The sequence below is a fragment of the Paroedura picta genome, chromosome 3 (assembly GCF_049243985.1).
Source record: "Paroedura picta isolate Pp20150507F chromosome 3, Ppicta_v3.0, whole genome shotgun sequence".
NCBI lineage: Eukaryota > Metazoa > Chordata > Lepidosauria > Squamata > Gekkonidae > Paroedura > Paroedura picta.
The window spans coordinates 160,729,953-160,757,647 of NC_135371.1; the positions used below are offsets into that span (position 1 = coordinate 160,729,953).

The 27,695-nt window shown below is 47.0% G+C and overlaps 1 protein-coding gene across 14 annotated transcripts in view; it reads left to right on the plus strand.

Annotated features, from left to right (window-relative positions):
- LOC143833348 (homeobox protein Hox-D3-like) overlaps positions 1 to 27,695 on the plus strand; it is a 146,937-nt gene that overhangs the window by 81,073 nt on the left and 38,169 nt on the right. The window contains exon 1 of one of the 14 annotated variants that reach the window (XM_077329055.1): positions 17,471 to 18,498. The exons of 12 other annotated variants lie outside the window; for them this stretch is intronic. The gene's annotated coding sequence lies outside the window, so the exon portion shown is untranslated. Of the gene's footprint in view, positions 1 to 17,470; positions 18,499 to 27,695 lie in introns of those variants that run through there. One more of the 14 variants, XR_013229604.1, reaches the window with a different exon arrangement.

A 27,695-nucleotide genomic window follows, 5' to 3' on the forward strand; every position in this document is an offset into this window, starting at 1 on the left:
TGAACAGATTCTTTAAAAAAATCCCTGAAGCTTTGGGGTTCACACAATCTTCAAGGAAAGGTGTTCAGCACAAGCTTAAAGGGAGACAGTCTTATTAGGTTAGCTATTCCAATCTGCTGGCTCTTGGCTACAGCAAGATTATGATCTGTAATCTAATCTGTCCTGCTGTTGTTACGCACTAAAAGCAGGAGACGCAGCAAGAGACCCAAACGCTTGGACAAAGAATTAAGGGAACAATCCAACCAAAGCGAAGCACTTGGGCTTGCGCTGGTTACAAGGTGTGACTTCAGCACCTGCTTAAAATCAGGGCAGCTTGGAAGAAGCTGGATCACAGTCTAGTTATATATATATATATATATATATATATATATATATATATATATATATATATATATATATATATATATATATATATATATATATATATATATATATATATATATATATATATATATATATATATATATATATATATATATATATATATATATATATATATATATATATATATATATATATATATATATATATATATATATATATATATATATATATATATATATATATATAAACACTTGTTGCTAAAGAGGCGTATGTGATCTTGTAAGCTGTTTAAACAGTTCATCTGCTCTTTCTCACACCTTGGAAAGAAAGGTACTAATACTTGAATAGTGGCTAGATAACATGAGTTGAGGCAGTGGAGGGGAGGAGGGTGAACCAAGGCTCAAAGGAAATCCTTGGGGATTTGTGGATGAAGCCCAAGGAGGAATGGGTTTGGGAAGGGGTGGGACTACACCCATTTACCTTTGTAGTGATCCACATAAGTGGCGTATCTGTAGGTTAATAAGAGTGTCATAATGGCAAACCAGAACGTCCTGTGACAAGATATAGGAAAAGCTTAAAGATGCTCAAACCTCCACCATTTCAGATTATGTCCTGCTCATCATTCGCAAACGGAGTCAGTTTTTCAATAGACAGTTTGTTTGTTGACCCCTCTATGGCCGTCAGGTTGCTCCCCCACATTCATACATCCTCCTGTCCTTGCTGTGCCATTGCTATGTGTGGAAGACAGTTGTTTGAACAGGCAGTTAAATCAGTCTTTAATCATACCAATCAGTCCAAAATAAACAGTGTTTTTTTTAAAGTCTTGCTCTCCAGTGAAGTAGTCCCGAAGAACATTAAGGGTTGCTGATTTTTTTGAATCTGCAGTGTTATCCAGCTGGCATAGTTTTCAAACACCCCCTCTCCCCAAATCTGTTCAGCCCACTTTCCGGTCACGTAATTCTGAACTGAATGAACCTGGTGATCAACTCACATCAATTAAACTAGGCACATGTGGCCACTGAATATGTTTGCCATGAGATTTGTATCGTCCCCAGAAACTTGGCTTAGGTTTCTCAGAGGCAATATGTATTTTATTTATGTTACTTGCCTGAAATCCTGTTGCTAGTGGTGGGCACCCCCAGAAGGGTCTGGCCAACCTACCATTGAAGTTTGTGGCGGGGCTGACAGCTTGGCGGGCGGGTGGAGGGTGTGCGGCGGTTGAACGGGGTGTTGTGCTGCAGGCTGGGGCAACGGCCCCTCAGCTGGTAAGACTGGTGTGTGGCGGCCGAGCCGGAGGCCCCATTGCCAGGTGGGGTGATGGCTGTGCTGCCATTTGGGCCGCCATGGCTGCTGGCGGCTGGGTTGATAGATGGCGAAGACATGGCACTGCAGGAGCACCCTCCTCATCGGCTAGGTTGTGTCTGGCCATGAGGCTGGCTGAGCGCCTTGTGGCCAGCTTCTGGAGCTTTGCTTGGTGCGCCCAAGTTGGCCTGTGCAGGGGAATGCAAGCTGGACACCTGGACGTGTCCTGGACACCACTCCGCCCATTGTGGCTTTTCAGAAATATTAAAGCCACCAAATGGTAAGGGTGAATTGTCTGCCTTGGAGTCAATGCAGTTGACTCTCAGGCCATTCAATAAGCAAAGCAATAGGTTGATAGGCTTGCAGAAACAACCAGAAGTCTAAAAGCAGAACGGAAGCAAGGCACAAGTGTTAGCATGATAACAGATAAAACGACACAAAATTATGTGGTGGGATACTAGTTTAAGAAAGTTGTATGCAATGATAGGCTCCACAGGCCCTAACAATTTTTCCCAAGTAACTTTGTGAATCATTAAATACAACACAACTCTGCATGTTTTTTCCAGAATGATTGACTAGCTGTTATGTCGATGCAGGGAAACCCATCGTATGCAGGTAATATGCAGTTTAAGGAGGCAAAATGTGACAGGGAAAAAGAGTCTGGAGACAGGAAATCAGTGGGAGTCTACTAAGTAATGACTATGAAGCGATAGAAAGTCATGATCCAGTAGTCTTATTGACTCTGGTCCGAGGAAAGTACCAAAGCATCCACGAATGGTACGGGAATGCTCCCATCTGAAGTCATCAAAGCATTAGAAGCCCCTGCTGAAGTCCCAGCAGGCCATGGGACATTTCATCACATGATCAGCCTTAAGCACCTGATGAAGTGTGCAGTGATGAAGACTAAGAGCTGTTTTCTTGGACCTCGCTTCCTTCTGTCTGAAAGAGTCCCAAAGTAACTTACAATTGCCTACCGTCCCTCTCCGTATAGCAGACAGCCTGTGAGGCTGAGAGGGGCCTGAGAGAACTGGGCCTGGCCCAAGGTCACCCAACTCACTGCCTGTGGAAAGCAGGGACTCCAACCCAGTTCTCCACCACATCACACTGGCTCTCTTGAAGGACGGATTTCAGCAGGTGCTTAAAAAATGGCACCCATGATGAAGGACCTGGATGGAGTATAATTGGGAAGGTGGGATGGGGAGCAGACACATTCAACAAGCAGTCTACTTAGGCATCAGATGTCCCTTCTACCAGACATCATGTCCCAAGAAAAGATATATCGGAGGGCCAATGAAAAAGGACAAGGTCTGGAGAATATAGAAACCATTGAGTGGCTAGGAATATTTGCTGGCATGCAGATCAGTTGATCATCATCACCACTACCCGAAAAAAGAAAGAAAGAAAAAAAGAAAACAGAGCAAAGAAAGCAGGGAGGAAGAGAGACAGGCCAATATAGGGCCCTGAGCTTTAATTGGTAGGTAGGAGTGACCCATAGCTGCATCCACAACAGACTGTTTTCAAGAGCTGTGATGGGCTGCAAACACCTTTTTCTGTCTCTGAAGAAAATGAGAAGGCCTGGGAAAGAGAGAGAGAAAGGGAAACAGAAAGGGGCTATCTGTATTACATGTGTATGTTGGTGTGTGTGTGTTTTTTTTTTGGGGGGGGGAGGATTTCATCTTCCAGAAATAGTATTGTGTATAAAACATTGGTAATGTTCCAAGATTTCTCCCGAATAACCTTAGTTTAACTAGCCTTGCTGATAATTCCCAGTCCTTGCATAGCCTGGGGGGTTAATATCACAAATAAAGTAGTTTAAATTGGAGGTACTGATCTGTCCAAAAACAGAGAAAACTAGCAATAAGCACACTGGCCTTAACAATATTATGAACGTGTATGGTGTTTGTAAAAAACAACAACACTATTTTAAGGTTTCTCACACTGAATCATTGAAATGAAAACTTTTGGTGAAATGGTGGTAATTCTCTGTAAGTTATTCTTAATGCCTCTTTGAGAAGTGCAGTTTCTGGGACTTTTTTGGGGAAAGAAATAGTGGTGGAATTCATATATATCATTGGCATGGTGATGCTGAAAAAGCCATGGGGCCCCATCAGAGCTCTCTGGGTTCGGCAGGGTCTGCAAGATGGAGCTCTTCCGCCAGGCTTTTGGTTGAGGCCAGGCCAAATACCGGGTGAATAAGAGTGGGCCCTCCCTCGTCCCTTATGAAATCTGGACCCCCTCCCCTGGGCCCATCATCGCCTCCTTGATTAAGATCTTAGATAATACACCTGGGAATGGATGAGCTGAGAGTCTAGCAGAGGATAGTCATTGTCACCATCTATGCTATTTTATTTCCCCTTTTTTGTATTGTTACTTGTTGGCAAGATGGCATAGCCTTGCTTTCTTATGGGAACTAGTGTTTCTATTGCTGTGGTTTTATTGTGGACCACCACAAGCTGGCTGGTCCTGGGAGTGGCGGTATGGAAATCTAATAAACAAACAAACAAACAAAAAAGGGGGTGGGAATTCACTAGCAAATTAGTAGGTCTCATGTGCAATGTTGTGGCTGGAGTCGGAGTTGGCAACCAAACAACCTGAACAGCTGGTATAGTAGCTTTGACTTGCATGAAACATGCTTGATTTCATTTTCTTGGGCAGCCAAGATATTCAGTGTTGGTCTTTGGCAAGTCATTCTCATTCAGTTAAATTGACTTTGTAGGGTTGTTGTCAGGATCACCTTATGGGAAAAAACTGTCAAACTGCTGTCTGTCTGTCTGTCTGTCTGTTCCCCCTTATCTTGTCCTTCCTCTCCTTTTCCCCCTCTTATTTTCACCAAGCTATGAGAGCTCGGTCCGGCTGAGAGGGAATGGGACTGCCCCTGTGTTGACAAGGACATGTCAAAGGAATGATGGGGGAACTATCACTTGACATTTGGACTGCTTTTAGTGCTTATCTTGGGTTAGCCCCATTGATTTTAATGGGCTTATCCTCTCCCAAGGCAATGAATCAGGAGTCGGAGATGGAATATATGGACAGGTGTTAGGAGGCTATCTAACTGCCCTTTGTAGGGAGGAGCATTCTTGTTCAGAGCAGCAGATGGGATGGAGAGCCAGGGTGAATAATGACTGAGCAGCAGTCAGGAGGACCCTGAGATACTGATTCATGAAGAACAAGTCATGCTCAGAAAAGCTTAGGTGAATAGAGAACCTGTAAGTGTGGGATCCCATGGCAGCAAAGGAAGCTCTTCTTGAAACCAGCTGCAACCTGCAGAATAAAGCCCTCAGACCCAAGAGCTCTGGACTGCATAGGGACAGAGAGGACACCTTAATCTCTTCTTCCCACAAAAGGTACATATGGCCATTTATCAAGCTCGTAACAGATGGTCATGGTATGTGTGTAACCAGTTGGTCAGTAAACCATCTGTAACATCCTCCTGACAAGAGGGGAGAGTTTTACCCCACATCTGCATCACATCAGGGAAAACAGGCAGTGGTAACCTTTGCATTTGGCCAGCTGCGATGATCTCTTAACCAACATTGTTCACATTTTGGAAAACATTTGTAACGTCATTGCAATTTGTTGGAATGTCTTTCGAAAATCTCTGTCTCTTTATTTACTAGCCTGCCTTCTCCATCACCTGATTTCATTTGCTCCAAATGATGTCATTATGTAGCTTCTGATTGGCTATATAGCATGGTGATGTCATCCTAGTTGTTGCCTGATTGCAGATTGGCTAGTATCCTCATTGTTAATACTGGTGGAGGGGAAGCACAATGGGATAGAAATGGGGCTGAAACAGTAGCAGCCAGGAGAAGCAGTGCTACCCAACAGGATTGCCTGAGAAGTGAATGTTGACACCAAATCATTGTATGTTCACAAGATTCATTTTATACATTCATAAGCACACTCGCTGGCATTGCTCTTTTTGGTTACAAAATCACAATGGGAAAATATCTGGCAAAGCCATAATGGATGAGGAATGCACCACTTGGTGATGTAGATGCAGTATTAAGTTACCGCATGATGCATGATCATCTGTAGGCCTCCTATAGCAGCTGCCAGTGACAGCAAACATGTCCTGGGAACCAGAACTCATATGTCCTGCATGGGAAACAGTCTATGTGGATTGCATTGTTCTGTTAGCTGTGGGGGCCAGTAAGAGCTAGCATAGACAAGTGGCCTGGCCACTGGAAAGTTGTCAACTAAGCCTGTTTCAAAAGAGGGGAAGATTGTGATGAATGTCTGAACCCCTTCCTAGTCTGCAGTGCTGCCTATCTATATGCCAGGGTGTGCAAGCAAAACATCTTTGCTTAGCAAGGGTACCCCAAGAGAGCCATTGTTGTGTGCAGAGGGTCAAATTACCCCTACCCTCAAGTCAATAAAGCAGCAATGTGATTGGTGCAAACTATACTCTGGAAAACCAGACTGCTCAGCTGTGCGTGCAGTTCTGTTGATTGACAAATGTCCTTGTCCATTCCAAATCTGCCGAGTCTTACCTGCTACCTCTGACCTCCTTGTGCTTGAGAGACAGCCAAACACCTGAATTGTGGCTAGATCCAAACATTTCCAGGTACTACCCCTGGCCATAGATTTTCAGTTTGCATCAGTTACATTAGTGATATGAAAGCACTGTGTTAAGTATAGTAAAGGTTCGGTTATTTTTAAATTCATGATTATCTGGATATGCATCCCAGCCATCTTTCTGTCACTGTGCAAAGGCCAGCCTGGCAGTTAGTGGCACTGGCAGAGCATCTTGCTTATCATGCACATGGGACATTCAACTGACCTGGGATGCTGTTCATGTGCTGCCTGACCCTGAAACAAAATCAATGTTGGGGACGATGCTGGTGCAGGCTGATAGGAGATAGGAGAAAGTCTGCAGTGTTACAGGATGCCAACTCATCCTCCCAAGGTGTATAGATGTCAAGTCAGGAGATCTGAGGTTTTTCAGTAGAGGGTTGCATGATCAGCATAAGGGATGCTGGCCATATGATTTTTGCATTGATAATAATAGCAAAAGCGTAGCCTGTTGGCTATTCAAAAAGATGGAATTTGTTCTTAGCAATAGCACAAAAGCAACTTAATCGTCTCCATTTGTATAAAACCGCATAATTACAGTCCTGGTGCTGGTCACTGATCGAGTGTGAGCAGTGGGGCATAGTGATTAAACAGTGGCAGACTCTTATCTTGAGAACTGGGTTTGAATCCCCGCTCTTTCCCCACATGCAACCAGCTGGGTGACCTTGGGCCACTCACAGTTCTCTTAGAGCTGTACTCACCCATTCTGTACACAATAGATAATGCACTTTCAGTACACTTTAGAAGTAGATTTTTCTGTTCTGCACATGAAAATCCAGCTGCCAAAGCACACTGAAAGTGCATTATTCAATGTGAGCTGAATGGGTCCAGTTCTTTCTGCCCACCAACTCACAGGGTGTCTCTTGTGGAGAAAGGAAAGGGATCGCTACTGTTACTGTTGTAATTCATTCCATATGATTAGTGCATTTGATGTATTGTTCTGTTACGTTCCATGTGAACCGCCTTTCCTGCCTAGGGTCCATGGAGTTCCAACACAGCCTGGCTGTCAGCCTCCTGCCATGGTTGTTTGGGATTGTTATTTGTAAGGTATTGTGGAGGTGTCAATAGTAACTTGTTGGTGCCAGCCAGCACTGGATTGTCATTTGTAGCGGGCCTGAGAGAACAGTTGAAGTCTGCTTGTAACCATTTTTATTATTTGCTTTGCTTGTGCAGTCGAATTGCTAAACTCCTTTAAGGAGAATTTATGAGAGGAGGGGAGCTTGGATGTTACCAGGTGAGCCTGGCCTTGGTCAGCTTGGCACAAATGATGTGATGTACACCTGGATGAACAGCTACTCCCTGTGCTTTCCATGGGAATGGAAGAGTCCGCCTTTTCCTTGGGGAAAACGGGAGCCTCATCTTCTTCAGGTGGGACATGTTTAGGTCTGTTGGGAGTGAGGAATCCCGAATTTATATTGATCAATGTATTGCTTATCAAATCAGTTGCAGCAAGAATAACCATGAGCCTCAAATTGCTACTTCAATAAACTGCTTTTGCTAATGTGCCAAGAGCATTCATTGGAAAAGTCAAGGGGAATCTGACACTTGCTGCCATTGAAATACTGGCCATGGCTGATCCTCCTTAGCTTCTAAGAGTCTATAAGATCAGGTGACCCTGGTTTAGGACATCCATGCGAATGCCAGTGTTCGACAGACTGAACTGTTCTTTGAGAACTGTCTGGCCTATTGTCAGGGCACATCTCAATTCTGGCTCTGGGTTTGCACTACTGAGGGTGGCTTTTGGCTTCTGTCTCAGCAGTTCTCTGAAAGAATGCCCTCATTTCATGATGTAAATGTCACTGGGCTTAAAGCTGAAGAGTCTCGGGTTTTTGTGTGCAAAAGGCCAGAGTGGGACAATGGCTCCTAGCCCTGGGGACTGCCTGCTCCCTCCAGTGCCAGAGGCAGGACGGCTTTTTCCTGTCAATTGCTGGAGAGCACGGGTGGAGGGATGCTGGTGCAGGGATTTGGCCCCAGGGCTAGAGGCATCTAGTTGGCTACTGGAGGAACAGAATGCTGGACATGGTGGGCCTTTGGTTTGAACCAGCAAGGCTTTTATGGCATGCTGCCTTCTGGGATCAGAAGTATTTGAAAGGCTGTCACTTGGAGGAGGGCAGGATGCTGTTTCCGCCGGCTGCAGAGGAAAGGACGTGTAGTAATGGGTTTAAACTACAACGATATAGGCTAGATATCAGGAAAACATTTTCACAGTCAGAGTAGTTCAGCAGTGGAATAGGCTGCCTAAGGAGGTGGTGAGCTCCCCCTCACTGGCAGTCTTCAAGCAAAGGTTGGATACACACTTTTCTTGGATGCTTTGGGCTGATTCTGCGTTGAGCAGGGAGTTGGACTAGATGGCCTGTATGGCCCCTTCCAACTCTATGATTCTACGATCCTATGATCATGTGAGACCCCCATTTGTCCCATGGGCTGCATGTTGGATGTCATTTTATGCCCATTGCTTTGAAATCAATATGCATCTATAACAGCCTTTCTCAATGTTTTTACCTTGGAGAAATCCTTGCAATATTCTTCACACTTCGAGAGGTACAATTGTGCCCAATATGGTTGGGAAGCAAAGCTGTGTACATGCTCACCCGAGGTCCCTCCCCTTCCCACTCCCTCCGGGCCCATTTTGGGAGGGGAGGACAGGTCAACAGAACCACATATGGTCATAGCACTGACAAATATTTCATGTTTAAATTTTCCCACCCATCTGGAATACCCTTCCAGGGCTGTCGAGAAACCCCAGGGTTTCATGAAAGTCTGACTTAGAAAGTCAGCCCCAAGGAGAGCTTTCCCCATGCTGTTCCGTGGCTTGATTTCTTTTCATTGTGCGGCCAGTTTGATATTAGCCTACAAAGAAAGAAGAAACACAATAACATGCATCTCCTCCACGCAGGTCTCCTTCATGCCAATTTCCTTTCATTCCCCTTTGACAGAGTGGGCCTTTTAAAAGCTGCACACCTCTGCCAGCTTTTTAAGACTTGTGCTCTCTGACGGTCCAGCCCTAATGAATTTGTTTTGCCGCCAATAAATCAGGAGGAGGACGATGGGCTCTTTCCCTCCCAACCCCACCCTGCCAGGACCTTTCAGAACCGCCTTCACGGTTTTACCAAAGAGGCTTGACATATAAGAACAGCAAGCAAGCAAATTAACATGTTGTTATCAACCCAAAATTGTCCTTTATCAAACGGCTGAGGTCCCGGTGCCTTCCAAAGTGGCAGATTACAGACGATCCACCTGGGCCGCCTTGTCGGATGTCCTTGCTTTGCTTTCCTGCCTCGGAAAATATTTACCTGGGCTGCAATTCTTTAAGCTGCTCAGCCAACAGAAGCCTGTATTTCCCCCATGGGTGTGCTACCAGAAGGCCTCAGTGCCCTTTGATTAAAAGTAACTTCAGTTGAGCAGAATATGTTGATCCTTAGAAATTGGTTCTTGACATTTCCTAGCCTCCGTGGGATGTGATCAATACGGTTATGTATTACCAGTTCCGTTGTTTTTGCACATCTGTTACTACAGTGCATTTTCTAAGCACCTAGGATGTCAAAGATGAGTATGTATGCGTGCCGGCTGGTGTCGTTTCTCAGTACCTGGAAGTGATTGTCAGGGAGCTTTCTTCTATACCCACAAAAAGTGCCTTGAGAAGAATATGTACCGGGGTTGGCCAAATGGCGGCTCTCCAGATGTCCAAAGACTCCAATTCCCACAAGCCTCTGCCTGAGGAGGCAGAGGCTCGTGGGAATTGTAGTCCATGGATATCTGGAGAGCCAACGTTTGCCCACCCCTCCATAGCATATTGGCTCACAGAAGGCGATGGCTCGAGATCACTTCAGGGGATTAATTATCCCATGGCACACCATTTATTTGCTTCGTTGATGCCAGCTCTCCCCAACAAGAACCAAAGAGGCTTACATCGTCCTTCTCTCCTCTGTTTTAGCCTCACAACAGCCCTGCGAGGGTATGTTAGGTCGAAGGTGTGTGACTGGCCCAAGGTCACCATGCAGCATTCCATGGCAGAGTGGGGATTCGAACCAGGAAGCTTCCGGATCCAAGTCCAGCACCGTAACAGCTACACCACTTTGACTTGGTTGAATTCACCTTTCTTATTCACTTCCGTAGAAGCATTATTTGCACAGTTTCCCACCTCTACCCCCATTTTTATCCTTGCCCTTCTCTTTTGATGGGTGAAGATTGAAATCTGCCTTAGAAAAAGCAGGCCTGGAACATGGACATAGAACAAATTTGAATGAAACAAGGAATAATTTAAAACAAGACTTTGCATGTCCCCTGATTTCTGCCACCAGGCCCGGGGGCATCGGGGACATGCTGTAAACCATCCCAACAGCAATTAGAATAAGGCAAACCCATATTTGATTTTTTCCAATGTGTTTGCCTTGAAACAGTTTGCCACATGTCTTCCGAGGCTCCGCCGTTCCATCTGAGAGGGGAATCGATCATCCTGGACGTTTGGATTCAGAAGTGCGCCGCTGCAAGGAGCAGCTCTATGTGTGTGGGGCTGGGGCAGCATTTGCATTATGTGTCGCTCTATTCATTATCCTTGGGTAGCAAGAGGCAAATGTTTCCCGTGAAGATTCAATAGCGGCCAATCAGTCTCAAACTGGCAATATTGACCAGAGATGCTCGATCGCCTCTCTGCTGAGATTACAATTCGGTTGCAAATGGCAAGTGGCAGTCGCCAGGGAAAGAAATGTTCTCTTTTCCTTTTCTTTACAGTGCAATCCTAAACAGAGATATAGCCTTCCAAGGCCACTGCCGTCCACGGACTTAGAAAGATGTTACCCGCCTTAAGATTGCACCGTTAATGCTAAAAACTGGATCACCAATGCGTTGTACTTTATTTATTTTTTTCTATGCCTATAACGTGTCTCTCTTTGCATACCTGGCTGCTCCAACTTGGGAGGACCCTATAAAACATAAGGTGCCATCCAGCATCAAAAGGATGTGATGTGAGTTATATGTTTACCCTCCGGCTTCATTTCCCTGCTTCTCTCCGTCCCCCTCCCCCAACGCGGCACATGTCTTGCATCAGATCGTTGTTAGAGTTGCGGGGAAGGTAATAAATGTGACCCAGCAAGCACGGAAATATTTTAATAAAAGAAAGAAGTAAGTTTGTCGGATTGGAAAGAGTAGGTCAGACGGCAACCTCTCGGCGCCGATCCGTGCATTAGCGGACGGCCGCTTCGGGGAGCGGGACGGTATTGGTGCTGCGCGTTCCACTTGGCAACCGTTTCAGGGCAGCGGAGTGACCGTCTTCTGCATATGGTGTCCTAAGTATGCCCTCTTCCCATCAATATCATTGATGTATTCATGTGGGAGAGTTAATGGCTGCAACATCTTGAATGTGCATAAGATTCCCTGTTACGGCTTATCAATAAGCCGTTATCCTCCTGAGGGGCCTGAGACATTTGCATGGCACAAGCAGCTGGCTGGCAAGACGCTCACGGCTCAGACGGCATCCCGAAGACCGTTTCACACCTAGGACACCAACCAAGCCAGTGTGGTCTGTGCGGCCCACTAGGCCCTGGAGAGAACCAGATTCACATCTCTGTTCTGCCAGGGAATAACAACAGTCATAATGCTTTGTTTTGATAGCCCACCCTTCCCAGGCGGCTCAGAGCAGGTAACAACTAGATGAAACATACAAACGATGCACGTAGTTAAAACAATTAATGCATAACTTCAATTTAAATTAGTCTCTTTTTATTGTATTTATATACTGCCCTCCCGTTCGGCTCAGGGAAACTTTCAGAATACAATGCGATACAATAGGCATCTTAAATCTATAGTAACATCTCTTAACAATGAGAACTTGTATCGAATAAAGCAGTTTATAATGTAGCATTCAACCTTCAACGATAGGTAATGTGGCCTTTTCTGCACTGTGGTTCTTTTTCTTCTTCTTCTGTTTGTGCAGTGGATGGTGAGAGGGGCCTCTGGGCTTTGGTTGGTGGTTGGGGGCTTGTGCAGGTGTCTTGACTTGAATTATGTTATTAAAAGCCACTTTCTAACAACCTTATGGGGGAGGGAGCTAATTTGTATTCGATCGGTGGATATTTGGTGGGTGGTGTCATTAGGCAGGGAGGCCTAAGATGTTAGTTTCCTGGCCTCAACCATACACCTGGAACATTTGAGGGTCCCAGAGGTCCCTGACCTCACTGGGGAGAGCATTCCACCAGGAAGCTTACTGCCTGACCTTGGGCCAGTCACATATTCCAAGCCAGCCCTAACACACCAGATTGGGTGGAGGAGAAAATGGAGGAGGAGCGAATGGTGTAAATCATTTTGGGTCCCCACTGGAGAAGGCCAAGGGTATCAACGAAGTAAAGAAAGGAAGAAAAAAAACTCACGGAAGCAGAGGGGTTGTGGCTCAGTGCTGGAGCATCTGCTTTGTATGCAGAAGGTCTGAAGGTTAGAATCATAGAGTCATAGAATCATAGGGTTGTTCCCTTAACAGGATCAGATGGGAGGTGAGGTGAAAGGCCTGAGACCCTGGAGAGCCACCACTGGTCTGAGAACCTTGATGGATCAGTTGTCTGAACTAGTTGAAGGCCGCTCCATGTGAGCCACCAACCCACCAAGACTTTCCTATGAGCGTGCCAACGTGATACAGATGTTCATTGTGTCCTCAAGTTACCTAGGTGCACACTTAAAACATCTTCAAGGTAATGCGTGAAATGGACTAAGGGATGTGAGCTGGGCCTGGAGAGTTCCCGAATGTTGTTGGAGCCCAAGGAAGGACCTTGTGGGATGAGCCTTGACAGCCTGTAGCCCGTTTTAGTACCCAAATCTGGCACAGCCATCAATATCATAGCATTCTTTGGGACCAACTAACACCACTTCTTCAAAACGTCACACTGGTTGAGAGGTATTTTATTTTCTTGAGACTAGGAATCAAAACCTCAGTCAATTTCAAACATTCTCCTTCTTCCCTGGATCAAATTCTACACCCTGGTCAGTTGCATATCTTGTGGAGGTGCTTACGGACCTAGTTTGACCAAGCCAGTGGGGGCCGGTCCACTGTTCCACTATTTGCGGGTAAAATTGAGGGTCCTTTAGAGCAGGGGTAGTCAACCTGTGGTCCTCCAGATGTCCATGGACTACAATTCCCATGAGCCCCTGCCAGCAAATGCTGGCAGGGGCTCATGGGAATTGTAGTCCATGGACATCTGGAGGACCACAGGTTGACTACCCCTGCTTTAGAGGGGGAAACAGAGCTGAAGAGAACTGTATCAGCCGCTTTGGATCCCCATTGAGGATAAAAGTAGTGCATAACTGAAGAAAATCCCCATCAAGTATTAGAAACATTTAGAATTTTACAGCCAAATGAGGTAATTCTTTACTTTCACATAAAATTTTCTAAGTGCTTTGTCTGGATGGTTAAGGTATGGTTTTATGTGGGGCTTTTAACTCGGTAGTTGTTTTTTTGTTATTTTGGAGGTCATAATTCAAAAGGTTGCCATAAATTGGAAGCGACTTGACGGCTCTTCACACACACGCCCATACAAAACACATGTTTCGCATGGTCTCACCTAAGCAAATCATTTTGATTTCCATAAAACAAATGTTCTTGTTCAAAGCATTGAAGGCAAATGCATTGTACCTGGGCTTGTCTCTTTGGTGGATGGTCGCATGTGAAGAAGGGAGATCGGCAATCATGCAGGGAAATCAAGAAAGAATATTGCTAAGGGGCGGTTTTGTGTTTACATTTGTCTTTAATACACACAGGGACAAATGCATTAGAAACATGGAAGTGGATGGGCGAGGGAGGGAAGAAAATTCACCTTCCGCATAATTATACCTTTTGTGGAAGACCCCCCCCGCCCCAATGTAGAAATGTATATTTCAATCTTCTTAATTTCATTTGCCTTGTTTTTAAAATACAAACGAAACCTGTTATTTCTGTGTTGTGTGCATGACTGAAGTCTCACAGTATAATAAGAATTATTCCTGCCTTCCTTTGCTCCTTTTTATCCCGCCACCTTCATAAGGGACCTGACCTGATCCAGTAAGTTAACATAGTAGGATTTGATTTCTAGCCAGATTCACACCGGATTCATTCTCAGTTGCCTTAAAGCTTTCTCTTAGTTCCCAGAAGTTTGCTGAACGGCCTATTTTCACTAGAATTCTCCCCCCACCCCCAATGGTCCAGTGACCTGCCTGAAATGTTCAAGGCTGGCTACGTTCAGGATCCCTTACTAGTTATGCTGGTCCTGGTCAAGATCTCCGAAATTGGGGGGGGGGGGGAGGGAGAACTGCGACTTCTTTGACTGTTAGGAAGCTAGACGTGGTGAAGAGATTATGCAATTATTATTAATGTTACTGCTGTTGCTGGTAATAGAACAAGTTTTGGGACGGGGTGGGGGCAGGGGTCTCTAAATAATCAGGACTATTTAAGCTTCAGAAAAAATAGGGTTAAAATGTGTTGGTTTTTTTTCTTTTGACCCACACACTTTTAGGAAGAGATCTTTGAGCCTCCAGTCCTACAAAGGGGTCCCCCAGTACCACAGAAAGCCTTCCAGGGGTGGGGGGCTGCCTCTTCTTTCCCTCCGAGCAAGCCAAGGAGGAGGGTTTTGCCCTCCGGTACCTCTTCTTGGAAGTGTCCGGTGCGCGAGGGGCGGGCGGGGGTGGCGGGGTGGGGAGGGAGATGGCGAAGTATTTAAGGCACTCCAGACAATTGCTCATTCCGTAATGAGTTATTACTCTGCCGAGCCAAAGGTCATTAGAAAGGATAAGGGCGGCCATAAAGGCGGCCCAGCCCGCGTGCTTTTCCTATAGAGATTATCATTATTGGCTTATTAATACACGATAATGTTGAATTATACACGGCCATAAATAGGAAAAAGGTTGACTTGGAGTTTTAAATATTTTATGAATCGCCAAGCCTGCCTTCCAGGCAGGGCCGGCCTGTTGACTGGAATCAGCCTCCCCCCCCCCCCAAGAATATCCCCCCCCCTACTTCCATGCTTCGGGCCCAGATTTTGGTTCGCTTTTTTGGTTTGATTGCAAAGGGTGTCGGCAAGCCCGGCTTGGAGTCCGATAGTCCTCTGTTGGGATCCTGAGGCAGGACTTCTCCCCAGTGGAGGGCAAAAGTACTCTGCCCGCAGGGGCCCTGGAGCCAGCTGGATCAGACCAAGGGCCCTCGGGTTCCTCTAAGAGCCAAGGGGGCATTTCTTCCCCCTCAGCCAGAGTCTTCCAAGGATGCCAGCAAAGAGCTGGTGCTGCGAAGGATTCCCCACCACCAGTTGCCCCATCCAAAAAGGTCCCCCACCGCTAATAAAACACATATGCCCGATAGTTTCCCACAACTGGAAATTCAGTGGGCTGCATTTCAGAGACCCCCGATTTACAGAGGACTAGCTACTGCGAAGAAGCAGAGAAGAGGTAAACAACAACTTGCACAGCTGTTTTAAGCACACTTACTTGGGAGTAAGCTCCACTGAGCTTAGTGGGACTTCCTTCTGAGTAAATAGGTGTAAAATCAGGCTGCATTGTTCTTTCTTTCTTTCTTTCTCAGAATCGTAAAGGATTTGGGAGCTCCAGGCATAAATTAGCCAGTGAAGAAGTAACTCTGGAAAAGGAGAGGTTGAAGTTTTTTTCAGTGTACAGCGTTTTTTCTAGAAACATTTTATAACCACCCCCCTTCACACGCACACATGCTGCGGCCCATCACCAAAATCCCGATGCAAAAAGAGAAGCTGTTTCACCGAAACAGAAATACAATAATAATAATAATTTCCAAGGATTTGGATAGATCTCGGAACCGTAGACTCCCATCTACCAGTCAAATAGCTGCCTGGGACAAATCATAAAAATAATCATGGTAAGGTCAGAGATCCCATGGAACCAATATTGCCCGGGTAATCTTAAACGATCAAGTCGCTGCTAAGGACAGGGCGGGTTTTCTCAGGCCGCCAGCGTGCGGATATGGAAACCTCCGGATGGAAACGCCGCCCGACCCCCGAACGGCTCCCCAAATCGTCCCTTTGCAAGAAGAGGGGTGGAAAGGAGCAATAGAAGCCTGCCTGGGAACGAAGCGGTGCTTTCAGCTCCGTTTCTGAATCGTAACCTTGGCTTGAAAATATGTCATTTTTAACCCTCCTCCCGGCGATGCGGCAGAGAGCCCCGCGGACGGCCCAGCAACCCAGCCGAAGGGAAGGCCGAGCAACCAGCAGCGGCCTTCCGCCTTGGGCAGGGCTGGCGAAGGCCCGGTCCCGGATCCTTAAGCGGCCGCCTCCATCGCCCCCCCCCCCTCGGCACTCCGAAACCATCTAGGGATTCGCCGGCGTCCCTGTCTCCTTGAGCCGACCAGGAGCCCCCTCCCCCCAAAAGACAGGAATGGGTTCCATAACGAACCCACCAATCTCCCCTCCCCGTCCCACTTTGGGTCTCTAGCATCTACGGCCCGAATCGCCTCCTCGAAGCCCCCGAAAGATCAGCGCCTAGGAAATCGGGCGCGGAAGAAATGCTACCTATCCATCCAGCCCCTTTGGGGCAGGGAAGCCCCCACACCCCCGCGCCGTCCCCCGGTCACCTTTTCGCTGTTTCTTCGGCAGGCGGTTTTCTCGCGCTCCTTTCCCGGGCCGCTTCCTTCGGCAAGCGATGCAGCCCCGCAGAAGGGGGGCACCGAAGGCGAATCTAAGGGGAAAGAGGAGAAAAATCATACAAAAGTTAAATTCTTCACTTCTCCTCTCCCCCCCCCCCGTGGGATGCGAACCTTCCTCGTCCCTTTGTTATCGTTTCCAATCAAGCTTTTTAAATGGGGAGGGGGGATACTTTTTTTTCGTTTTTCCCTCCCCGAAACTTTCCTTTCTAAACACCCTCTACTTTGCTTTCTCTTTTCTCTCCACCCCCCCCCCCCCGCTTCCTAATCCATGATCATTCTTCATCGTCTTCACGTAGGAGTAGAAAGAAACCCCTTTTAGCGGCGAAGGCTTTATTACGACTCTTAATGCTTTCTTGGTGGGTCTCCGTGGCTTTTCCCTCCCCCCCCCTCCCATGGAAGCGTGGGCACCCGGAGAAGCAGCCCTATATAATGAAACCCCCGCAGACTCGCATTTTAGAGAAAGTTGCCGACTTCGTCGAAATTCCCTCCTACAACCTGGGGTCGTTTGTTTGTTTATTTATTTATTTTCAAGGAAGGGCTCCTTGGGGGCCGTCAATAGCGCCGACTCTGGGATTTCTTTCTCCTTCTCTCTCTCTCTCTCTCTCTCTCTCTCCCCCCCCCCCCTCCTTGTTTACAGCTACAGAAGGCAAAAGAGCCATAAATCTTGAGGCAGCCTACAGAGACGCGGGCATTTGTATGCATCGTTAGAACTAGCTAATACCTAAAGCCATTAGCAAGGCATGTAGAGTTCTAGTTTCCGGTGTACATTAACTTACAGTTAAATTCTGGAGGAAAGGGCATGGCGATTAACATAAACCATATCCATCATATTGTTTGTCATAATAGATTAGTCAACTGGGTCCGGGCGCGCGGCCGCGCCCCCCCTCGCGCGCGCGCCCGGGACCTTCCCCTCCCCCCTTTCCTCGCTCTCGGTTCATCTCCAGCCAGACAATCGTGGCTTTTAAAATAGGAACCTAGATAGGTCTTCCTCCAGTTCCAAGATCAGCATCGGGGTATATATGGGGCGGAGGGGAGGGAAGGGGGGGATTCTTGCCACTGGCCCCCAGCAAAGGCGGCGGGAAGGGCTTGCCAGCAAGGAAGGGAAGAGGCGGTGGTCCCTGGAATCGAAGCCCGGCGGAGATGCTGCCTCCCCAGCCCGCAGGAAACGAAGGAACGGGCCCCGGGATGCCTCGGGCTGGTCCCTGTGCACAAGGCCATATTTAATTTCTGTTCAAATGTGGTTAGTGAACAACCGGACACCCCCCTCCCTCCCAAGGCTGACGTCTCTTGCCCCTTTGCTTCCCTTCTTCTCGCCTCCCCCCCCCCACCACCTCCCACACCCTCTCCCCAGTCGCTTCTTTCTGGTCCCAGCTCTTTGTTGAGTGACGTGCGATTACGTCCCCGTCGCCCTTCCAGACCCCGGGCCCTCCCTCTTGCCCCACCACTGATCAACCACCACTCCAGGAGCCCAAATCTTCCCCGATTAACCCAATACCAGTCTGTACCCCCACCCCTTAAAAAAAAAAACAGACCCCCAAGCTCCCTGCCCCCCCCTTCCCCAAGTCCCGCCGTCTAGCTTCCCGGGCCCCCTCCCCCCCCCCTGCTCAGGCTGCGCGCAGAATACGTGAACTTTTGTAGCTCTGCTTTTCCCGTCTTCGCCAGCGAAAGCGTTAAAGGTAAGGGGTCTGGAACTCGTATGCAGCAGCCGGCTTTTGTAGTGATGATTTATGGCTTCAATCTTGGTTCACCCAGAGTTCACATGGATTTGCTGCTTCTGAGAGCTAAAAGATGGTCTCGTTTGACAAGTGTGACTATTCGAAATGCCTCTCTCTCTCTCTCTCTCTCTCTCTCTCTCTCTCTCTCTCATCTTCTGTAGTGCAAAATCGTTTATAATTGAACCTCAAAAAACCCGCCTTGCTTTTAGATAAACAGGAATCAGATTCTCAAGGATCCAGTTGATTTTTCATAGATATAATAATATATACATAGAGGCAATATGTACATACTATTTGTATATATTGCGTGTATACATATAGGCTATAGATATATATGCTCAATAGACGTCTCTTCTCTTTACATATATCTTTAACATTATGTATTTTTGTGTTTAAATATACGGGGTGGGGGGGACAGCGAGAGAGCGAGGCTCTTCAGAGAAAAAGCGGTGGCAGTCTTGGGGGAGGGGGGCTGCCATTTCCTCCCCCTCCCCCACAAGCCCTTCTTTCCTCACCCCATCTTTCTTTGTTGCTCAATTGGATTGTTGGGGGGGGGGTTGCTAGACGAATGTGGAAAGAGCCGTTCGAAGCTGGCGCCCCGTTCCATTCCAGAGAATGTAGGGTGTTCTCTTTGGGAGGGGAGGGGCGCCCCTAGATTATTGGCTCTCCCCCCCCCACACACACACACCCTGTCCTTCCACCTTCATCAATGTGAAAAAGAACAGACCAAAAAGGACGGGGGTGGGGGGGAGAGCGTTCAAACAGAAGCAGGGTGTGCCTGCGTGTGTGTGTGTGTTTAAAAAAAGATCCTGCAGAATCATCAAGGCCAGATTTGCATAACGTGACTGGCCTGCCAAGAGCCCTGCTCTCCCCCCCCCCCCCCGCGCGCTCCCCTCCACCGCCGGCGTGCCGCTCTCTGGCAAGGAATAAATCGGAATCGCCTGAGCATAAATACGCAAGCGGAGCAGGCCGAGCCAATGGCTGCGGGCGCGGGCTTGGCGCGTTCGAAGCGGCCCTGCGGATTTGCCTGGGAAATCACCTCTTTGGGACCGATCGGGGCATGCAAATGACCCCCGAGGTCGGATCTTTTGCCCCGTCCACTGCAGAGAAACCGCGGGAGAGGAATCACAAGTTAGGGGAGGGGCGGGGGGTTCCCAGGGCGCCCGGTGGGCCCTGCCATCTCGGGGGCCGGTTTGTCCCCGTGTGCGCACAGTCGACCGTCCCCCCCCCCCCGGGCGACCGAAGGCGAAACCGCGTGGAAAGGGAAAGTTCTGCTAAGTTCCAAGTCCGCTTCTTCCAAGCGAAAGTGCCCGGCGCGGGCTCCGAAGGCTTTCCCTGCCCCAAGCGCTCCCATGCCCCAGACCGGAGGAGAGAAACTGGCGCGCTAGACTAGGCCCCGATCCCGAGCGCGTGGCCTCGGAAATCAGCCCTTAATTCCAAGGAATTTCCCTACATGCCTTCCCTATAAAACCTCCCCCTCCATTTTCCTGGGAGCAAATAACAGTTTGACCCTGTGGGGGGGGGGGGGGCGGGATGTGCCCCTGGCCATGGCCCTTCAGAGATGGAAAGGAGGCTTTTGGCGCCCATTTCAGTGGGGCTGGCTTGGGATGATGGGGGGGGGGGAACTGGCCCTTTCTTGCCTCAACGGGATTGTCGACACAGAGACCAACGCGTTGAGACCCTCTGACCCCAACGGGTTGCCGGGATGCTTCACTCCATGAGTGGGCCAATGCATAGCGCATTGTTGACTGGCCAGGAGGTGTTAGAGGAGGCGCTGGGACCAGTTCTTGAGAAATCAACCCGTTTCTCGATTTACAGGGAGTGTGGCTGGTGCTGATCTTTGATCTGTGTATGGTGCCCCCCCACGCATGTGTTCCTACCCACTTTTTTTGTTGCTGCTGCAGCTCTCTGAGCGCACAAACATGCACTCACGTGTCCGTAAAAGATCCGTGCCTCCCTCATGATATAACCAATAAGCAGCAGAGAAAGAAGTTTTGGGGATGTCGTTCCAAGGCGCTCTGTCGCTGTCCCCAAACGCCTGACGCTTGAAAATTCAGCTGGGAGAAACCAACCGCTAATTACAAACAAACAGCTGTTTGCAGGGAAATGATTTTGCGCACCCTTCATGACCAGAAGTTTGTTCACTGGGGCAGGGCCGCTTTATCCATGTATCTCATGTAGGACAGGCCCAGAGGGGCTTCTTCAGGGGCCCTGCACTGTGCCTTCCTCCCATGGATCTTCTCTCCTCCCCCCTTTTCCCTCTCTAAGGGCACTTGCAGAGACACCCCTTTCCACTGGTGGGGTCCTTCCACCCGCACTCTGGCTGCTCCCACGGCAATTGTTCTCTGCTAGGGCTCCGCAAACCCTGAAACTGGATCTGTGCTACTGGCCGGCATTTTTTTTAACCACTCCTGCACTGGGGGATGAGACATTATAGACAGAGAGACTTCCTTTGTACAGAAAGGCTTGCGTGTGTGTAAGCGCGCACTGGGGAGGGATTGGGGCGCAGAGAGGAAAGTGATTTGACTTTGATGCCCCCTTTTAAAGTTTTCTGGGGGAGTTATTTATTTCTTTTTAAATGGGGGGGGCAGGATTTAGTTTTGGTCAACATGGCCCTAAAAGCATCTGGGCTGCCCTTAAGAGTACGACCCTATGTGGAGATCTTCCAGTAAAAAAACCCAATAGGACTGTCCTCTCTGATGGCCAGAGACACCCCAAGGCTGGCAAAGAAAGTCAATCATTTTCACTTGGATTTTGGAAGCCGCCCTGAGCTCTCGTAGCAGGGCGGTGTCTAAATTTGAAAATAAATAAGTCAACCTGAAATACATCCCTGGGATCCCCTGTCTACATACGTGCCATACAATAAACAAACGAACAATAATGTTTCAGGACTTTGTGTGTGCGTGTGCATTACAAGTGTGTATATTTGGGCGGGATATATTCTAATATTTGTAGGCTTCAATTGTTTCGGGGGTCAGCTGGATTGATATTTTTAAAGAGAGGGGGATGCTTGACGACATTCTTCATGCCCTTGTAGTGGGCGGCAGCCTTCTCTGGGACAGGCGATTTCATTGGAAGGCAGCCAGAGGCCCTGGAGACCTGGAAGCCGCCCGAAGGAGGAGGAGCGCTTGTGCCCCAGCATGCCTTGCTCTCCAGAGGCACCTGGGCCCTGGATGAGCCCCCAGCTCATACATTTATGCCCCCAGCTCAATTTTAGGGGAGGGGCATTCAACTGAGCATCACCCTTTGATCTCAGGATAGAGAGAGTTCTACCTTTTCCTTGTAAATTCTGGGACAGTCTCCACCGAAGGGGGATCCAGGAGAACCCTAAAAGATCTTGCCCTTAACCAGATACGTCATTCATGGCTCAGGCTGCACTTTGAGCGATGTCAACATTTATTCGGGAGTCAACTCCCTTTATCGGAAGGGCTCGCAGGGTGCCTAGAAGTTGAGCTGAGACCCCTTTCGAATTCCAAGACCCTCAGCAGACTTACTCAGAAGCCCACTCAAGTCTGTTCAATGCAGTTTACTCTCAGGAAAATGTTCTTAGGACTCCATTGCCCTTAGGAGTTCTCCCAGAAATAGTAGATCTACCCCTAAAATTTAGAAAAATAAAAGTTTTTTTTTTACTCCCCAAAGGAGTCTCAAAGTGCCTTCCCTTCCTCTCTCCACAACAGACACCCTATAAAGTAGGTGGGGTGGAGAGAGCTGTGGAAGAACTGTTCTGCAAGAACAGCTCTAACAGAACCATGACAAGCCTAAGGTCACCCAGCTGGCTGCACGTGAGGGAGTGGGGAAATCAGACCTGCCTCTCCAGATTAGAGGCAGCCACTCGTAACCACTATGCTCCCTTTATTCTGAGCATGTGCAGACCCCCGGCTTCTTACCCATGAGTCACTGGCGTGCTGGAGATTCAGGATGGAGATGCAGGACTGAAATAGGTTCAGGTGGAGTGGATGGGATCCAGTTTTTGAGCAACATGAAACAAATCTGGACTTCCTAAAGCCCATGACAATAATTCTACCTTCAGTAGCAGACCTCCCTGGGAGAAGGGATCCAGACTAGGTAGCAAAGTTGCAAAAGAGGTCGATCAGGAAATAAATGCAATAAGGGAACAATAGGGTTAAATAGGACTTTAAATCCCTGGCAGATGCTATGGAGAGTCCCTAAGTATGAGGCCACTTCCCTATTAACACTTGCCTAGGATATTGGGGACCGTTGAAGCTGGTGGGTGCCACTTCTAGCCATTCCTGCTTTCTCCTGGGGAAAAATGGAGGGGTGGCAATGGAATTGAAACCTAAGAATATACCAGGGGCACTATACGTTAGCCTGAGACCCCGAAAACTGAAGCATAGTTTGCCGAATAATATGACAAATTTATGAATGAAATTATTCCAAGAGTTTTAAAAGTTTGGTTCTCTGAGTACTCTGAGTTCTCTGAGAAGTTTGGTTCTCTGAGTACTCATATATATACATATATGCATACATGCATATATGCATATATACATATGTGGCTTGCATTCATATAGCAGCCAGCTTATTTCACACTGAATGGAATACTACTTGCTTGTTTTCTCCTTTAGGTCGCTAAATAAAACTAGTCTTTTTTTTAAAAAAAGCTGACCCTTCCAGTGTAGGGGTTGGAAGGTTCCAAAAGAGGCCATGATAAGTCTTTGCAGCATCCTCTTCCTCCCCAGATAGAGAGATTGGGGGGGGGGATAAGCAGGTGTAGTGTTACACTAGGCTCTTGGACAGTAGAGAGCTGGGTTCAAATCCCCAGTCCTCCATAACAGCTTAGCGGCTGTGTGCTAGGCAGTCATTCTGTCTCTGCTAACCTACCTCGTAAGGTTGTTGTGAACATAAAATGGGGGAGGCAGAACGATGTCTGAGGAACGATGGGATAAAAATGTACAGAATGAAGGAATGCTTTGTGAATTGGCACAGCCAGACCTCCTGAGGCTTGGAGGCCTCCATTTCCCCAAGGCCCTGATTTGCTTGCTCTCTTGCTTCTCAGCTGTTTTTCAAGGATCATCTTGCCCTATTAAGACCAGTATTCAAGATGACATGGTCAGAACGTCAGAGTCCGAAATCTGCACTCAACTGAAAAAGCTCATGGGCTGATTTTGGGCTAACTTTCCCTGCTCTCCACCTCCCGCCACCTAATCTGCCCCACCAAATTGCAGCAAAGATAAAATGAAGAAAGGGCCAACCATTAATGCAGGCCCGAGCTCACTGAAGGAAGGGTGATTTTTTTAAAAAGCCCTGATTTGTAGAATGCAGCCCTGCACATTATTACGCTCCTTACATTTGTATTCGGTTCTGTATTATTTAATTGTAATGGAATCAGCGACGAGTTTTCAGATGGATCAATCAATTACTCGACATACGAGTAAAGCAGCACTTTTGAAGGAAAAATAATGTTATAAATTTAAATTATTAGTTTTGAATTATGCTTGCTGAAGAGACCATATTAAAAGAGTCATCTCTAGGAAGCGGACATGCTTCATCTTAAAAAATGTCTGCCAAGGCCAATGTGGAATTAGTAAGAATTTCAACCCCAAAATCCAATAGAAGGCAAGGAAACAAATCCTGCTATTCAGTTTCCAATCCTAAACAGAGTTACACCCTTTGAAACCCATTGAGGGGTATAAATATATTTAGGATAGCACCATAATGAATGAGGGAACATCTTTATCCAGTCAAAATATTTTGTTTTATCGGATTGACCTAGCTGATAACTTGTACACATGGGTTTTCAAGGCCTGGGTTTTCAAGGCAAAAATGTTTAAGCAGATGACCGTACCAATAAGATGCATAAATATACCTTTTATATTTATGCTTTAATGTTAGGTCTTTTCAGACTTGCACATCTATTGGCTTTACCCAATCTCCATTTCCTTTCCTTTCCTTTCCTTTTCCTTTCCTTTTCCTTTCCTTTCCTTTCCTTTCCTTTCCTTTCCTTTCCTTTCCTCCCTTGTGGCATTTACATAGTCTGTTCTCACTCAGTGGCAAACCTTTAAAGATCATCTACGAAGTCAAGGGGTTCAGAAGAGGAACTATGTTTTGTTGCACTCTGAATTGGGTTGTTACCAGATTCCCCCCCCCACCATCCACTTAAAAAGTTTCCTTCCAGGTTGTATTCTAAAAGAAAATAAGGGGTTGGATCCAAAGCAAATGTTTTGTCAGTGGAACAGAATATCATTTCCCTTCCCCTTGAATAGTGTCCACTGATTTCTCCAAAATGCAGCTTTCTGGGAGAGAGCAGTACTTCAAGAACAGCAGGTGAATTAAGAGTCTGTAGCAGAAGGGAGGGGGGGCATTACATCATCCCTTTTGTCAGCAGACAGCTTTGTCTGGATCCAACCCAGTCATTCAAAACAAAGCTCCTTCATGTCATCATGCACTGGGGCAGAAGAGAAAGATCAAAATCATCATGGGTGAGTCATGTTAAGGAGAAGAAAGAAAAAAAGTTGCAAACCCCTTGACTCCCCAAGTCATGTTATTCCTATCCCATTTGCAGAGGGACAAGCTAGCAGCCTTTTGCTTGTGAACAGAATAGAAAAAAATAATACTTCTCAGGGATGATTGACATGGGGATGTCCCTCAAATATATCCGCATTCAGGGTGGGAGATTTATTATTATTATTATTATTATTATTATTATTATTAGTAGTAGTAGTAGTAGTAGTAGTAGTAGTAGTAGTAGTAGTAGTAGTATCTTCTTCAGTGAGATTCATGCTCTCTCTACAAATAATAATCAGGAAACACAGTTATTACCTGTAGCTGTCATGGCTTCCAGAACTGATTTTGGACATCGGCTAGTTCTCTCTGAAGGTGAGGCTCATGTGCTTAGGAAACACAACTGCCCAAATTACAGTATTTTAGCCAGGAAGAAGCCCCCTCCTTGCCCATGCATTTATTATCATGCTAAATGACACCTGCTAAATTCCACTCCATGTTAAAGATGCAGGCATGGGGGCAAGTAAAAAAAAAAGCCCCTGCTTCTACAAACCCCACCCAATTGGCTTTGGGATTCTGAATCCTTTGGGGCTATTGCTCCTTGCCAGGGGTGAAGATAACTTACACTGCAGCCCTAAGCAGAGTCGCATCCTCAGTGGACTTAAAAGGGGGTAACTCTGTTTAAGATTGCACCATGAACATGTTTAACCAGCATTGTCTGTCTGTTACAGGGTGGGGAGCCAGAAGCAGCCTCTTTCTTATCATTATTCCACACCAGCTCACACCAGCTTCCTCTCACCCAGGCTATTAGTCATGTTATTCCTTCCAATAATCGTCTCTGTTATCGCACCCAGGACCAATAGGAGGGGGCTACCTAGCTTTTTACAAAGGGGAGTAAACTGCGGCCACTGAGTGCCAACCGGCCAAAGTTAGTCACAATTAAGGTCTAATTGAAATCAATGAGACTTCAGGTAGTTATGATCAAGTTTTTAAATGGGACATTAGTCCCGACGAGATATTGCTATGTTGGGCACCTTGCCTGTAATCCATCATTGGTCATTGGTCAGCTGTTCCCCGAATGAAATATACGGGCAAACTAAGTGCTATTTCACGAAGAGTCTCTTTGGTGGATGTGCAAATGCACCTGGTTTGATGGGCGTCAAATACAGCATGCAGAGAATACCTTTGTTGTTTTTTAAAAATTAAACATCGAAGGCTTCTAGCCCATATTGCTGTGATCAGCATAGGCTTGGGACCCGTGAGGCAGTGCCCTGAGTAATCCAGACTGGAGGTTACACTTGATTCCCTGTGATCAAGGGGTCAGTATTTTGCATAGTTCCTTGACCATTACCGTGTCTTACAAAACCACGTGTGTGTGTGTGTGCTTAATATATAAACAAAGATGTAGATTTCAATTCTCGCCTTACTGCAAAACAGTGCCAGTGTGGTGTCATGGTTAAAGTGTCAGACTAGGACCTAGGAGAACCCGGTTTGAATCCTCACCATGGAAGCTGGCTGGGTGACCTTTGGCCAGTCACACACTTTCAGCCCCACCAACCTTGCAGGGTTGTTGTGAGAGCAAAATGGAGGAGACCGGTGTTAGCCACTTTGAGGCCTTGTCGAGGAGAAAGATGCCATATAAATACATACATGCATACATTCTTCAGATTGCGCCAAGCATGTTAGTGCGGCATAGTGGTCAGAGTGTCAGGCGTAGATCTCTGAGGGCTGAGTTCAAATTGGTATGCTGCCCGGGAAGTTCCTGGGGTGCTTTGGGGCCAGCCACATAACTTCTATCGCTAGGAAAGAATAAAGAGGATTGTAACCCACGGTTGTTCCCCACTGAGGAGAAAGGCAGGGTTTATAATTGAAGTAAATAAATAAGTAAACAATAAATGAAGTAAATAAATAAAATGCACACCACTCCGCCAGTGAATTTGTCTTTGGACAGATCGTGGATGGCCATTCCATTTCTGCTCATGAGGTCACGGCTATAAAGCTCCCCGGCCAACTTAATATGATTTGCTTCCGTTGCTCTTGCCGAAGCCAAAACACCTTTCAAAGCTGCTTTGTATGCCTGCCATCATTTCTACAGGCCGGTGCTTTCCCCAATAGCCTCTGCTTATCTCCCCAAGGAGAATATTGCTTCCTTTTAAATAAAAATTCCCTACTGCAGAACTTGAATAGACTTTGACTCTTTGGAGCCAAAGGAAGGGGGAAGGGGGTGGGAGAAAGAGATGCTAGAAAGAGCTGCCTGCTTATTTCCATCCACTCACACCTGGCACAATTAATATACGTAGATATTGTACTGGTAGACAATTGAATTCCACAATTGTTCTCAATATGTACATCAAACAAACCATTACACAGGCATCAATAGTGATATCCCTTCACCCAAACATGGACCTTTCTGTACTGCCAACACACCTTGCAACATCCTGGCAACATCACAAAGGCAATCCTGGCTCCTTTATACCAGCTGGGGAAGGCTCAGCATCGCTTCAGGCACCCAAAATTCAGTTTCCTTCCACGAAAAAGGAAAGAGATGTTTGCCACTCACATTAACAGGATGTGCATTTGCAGTGCAAAATCCTTCTGGGCCAACTCCACACTTCACATTTTCTAGGTGTGCATCACAGTTGTTTTATGTGTTCACTTAAAATTGTACATACAGATATCTATAAGTTTTAAATGATAAG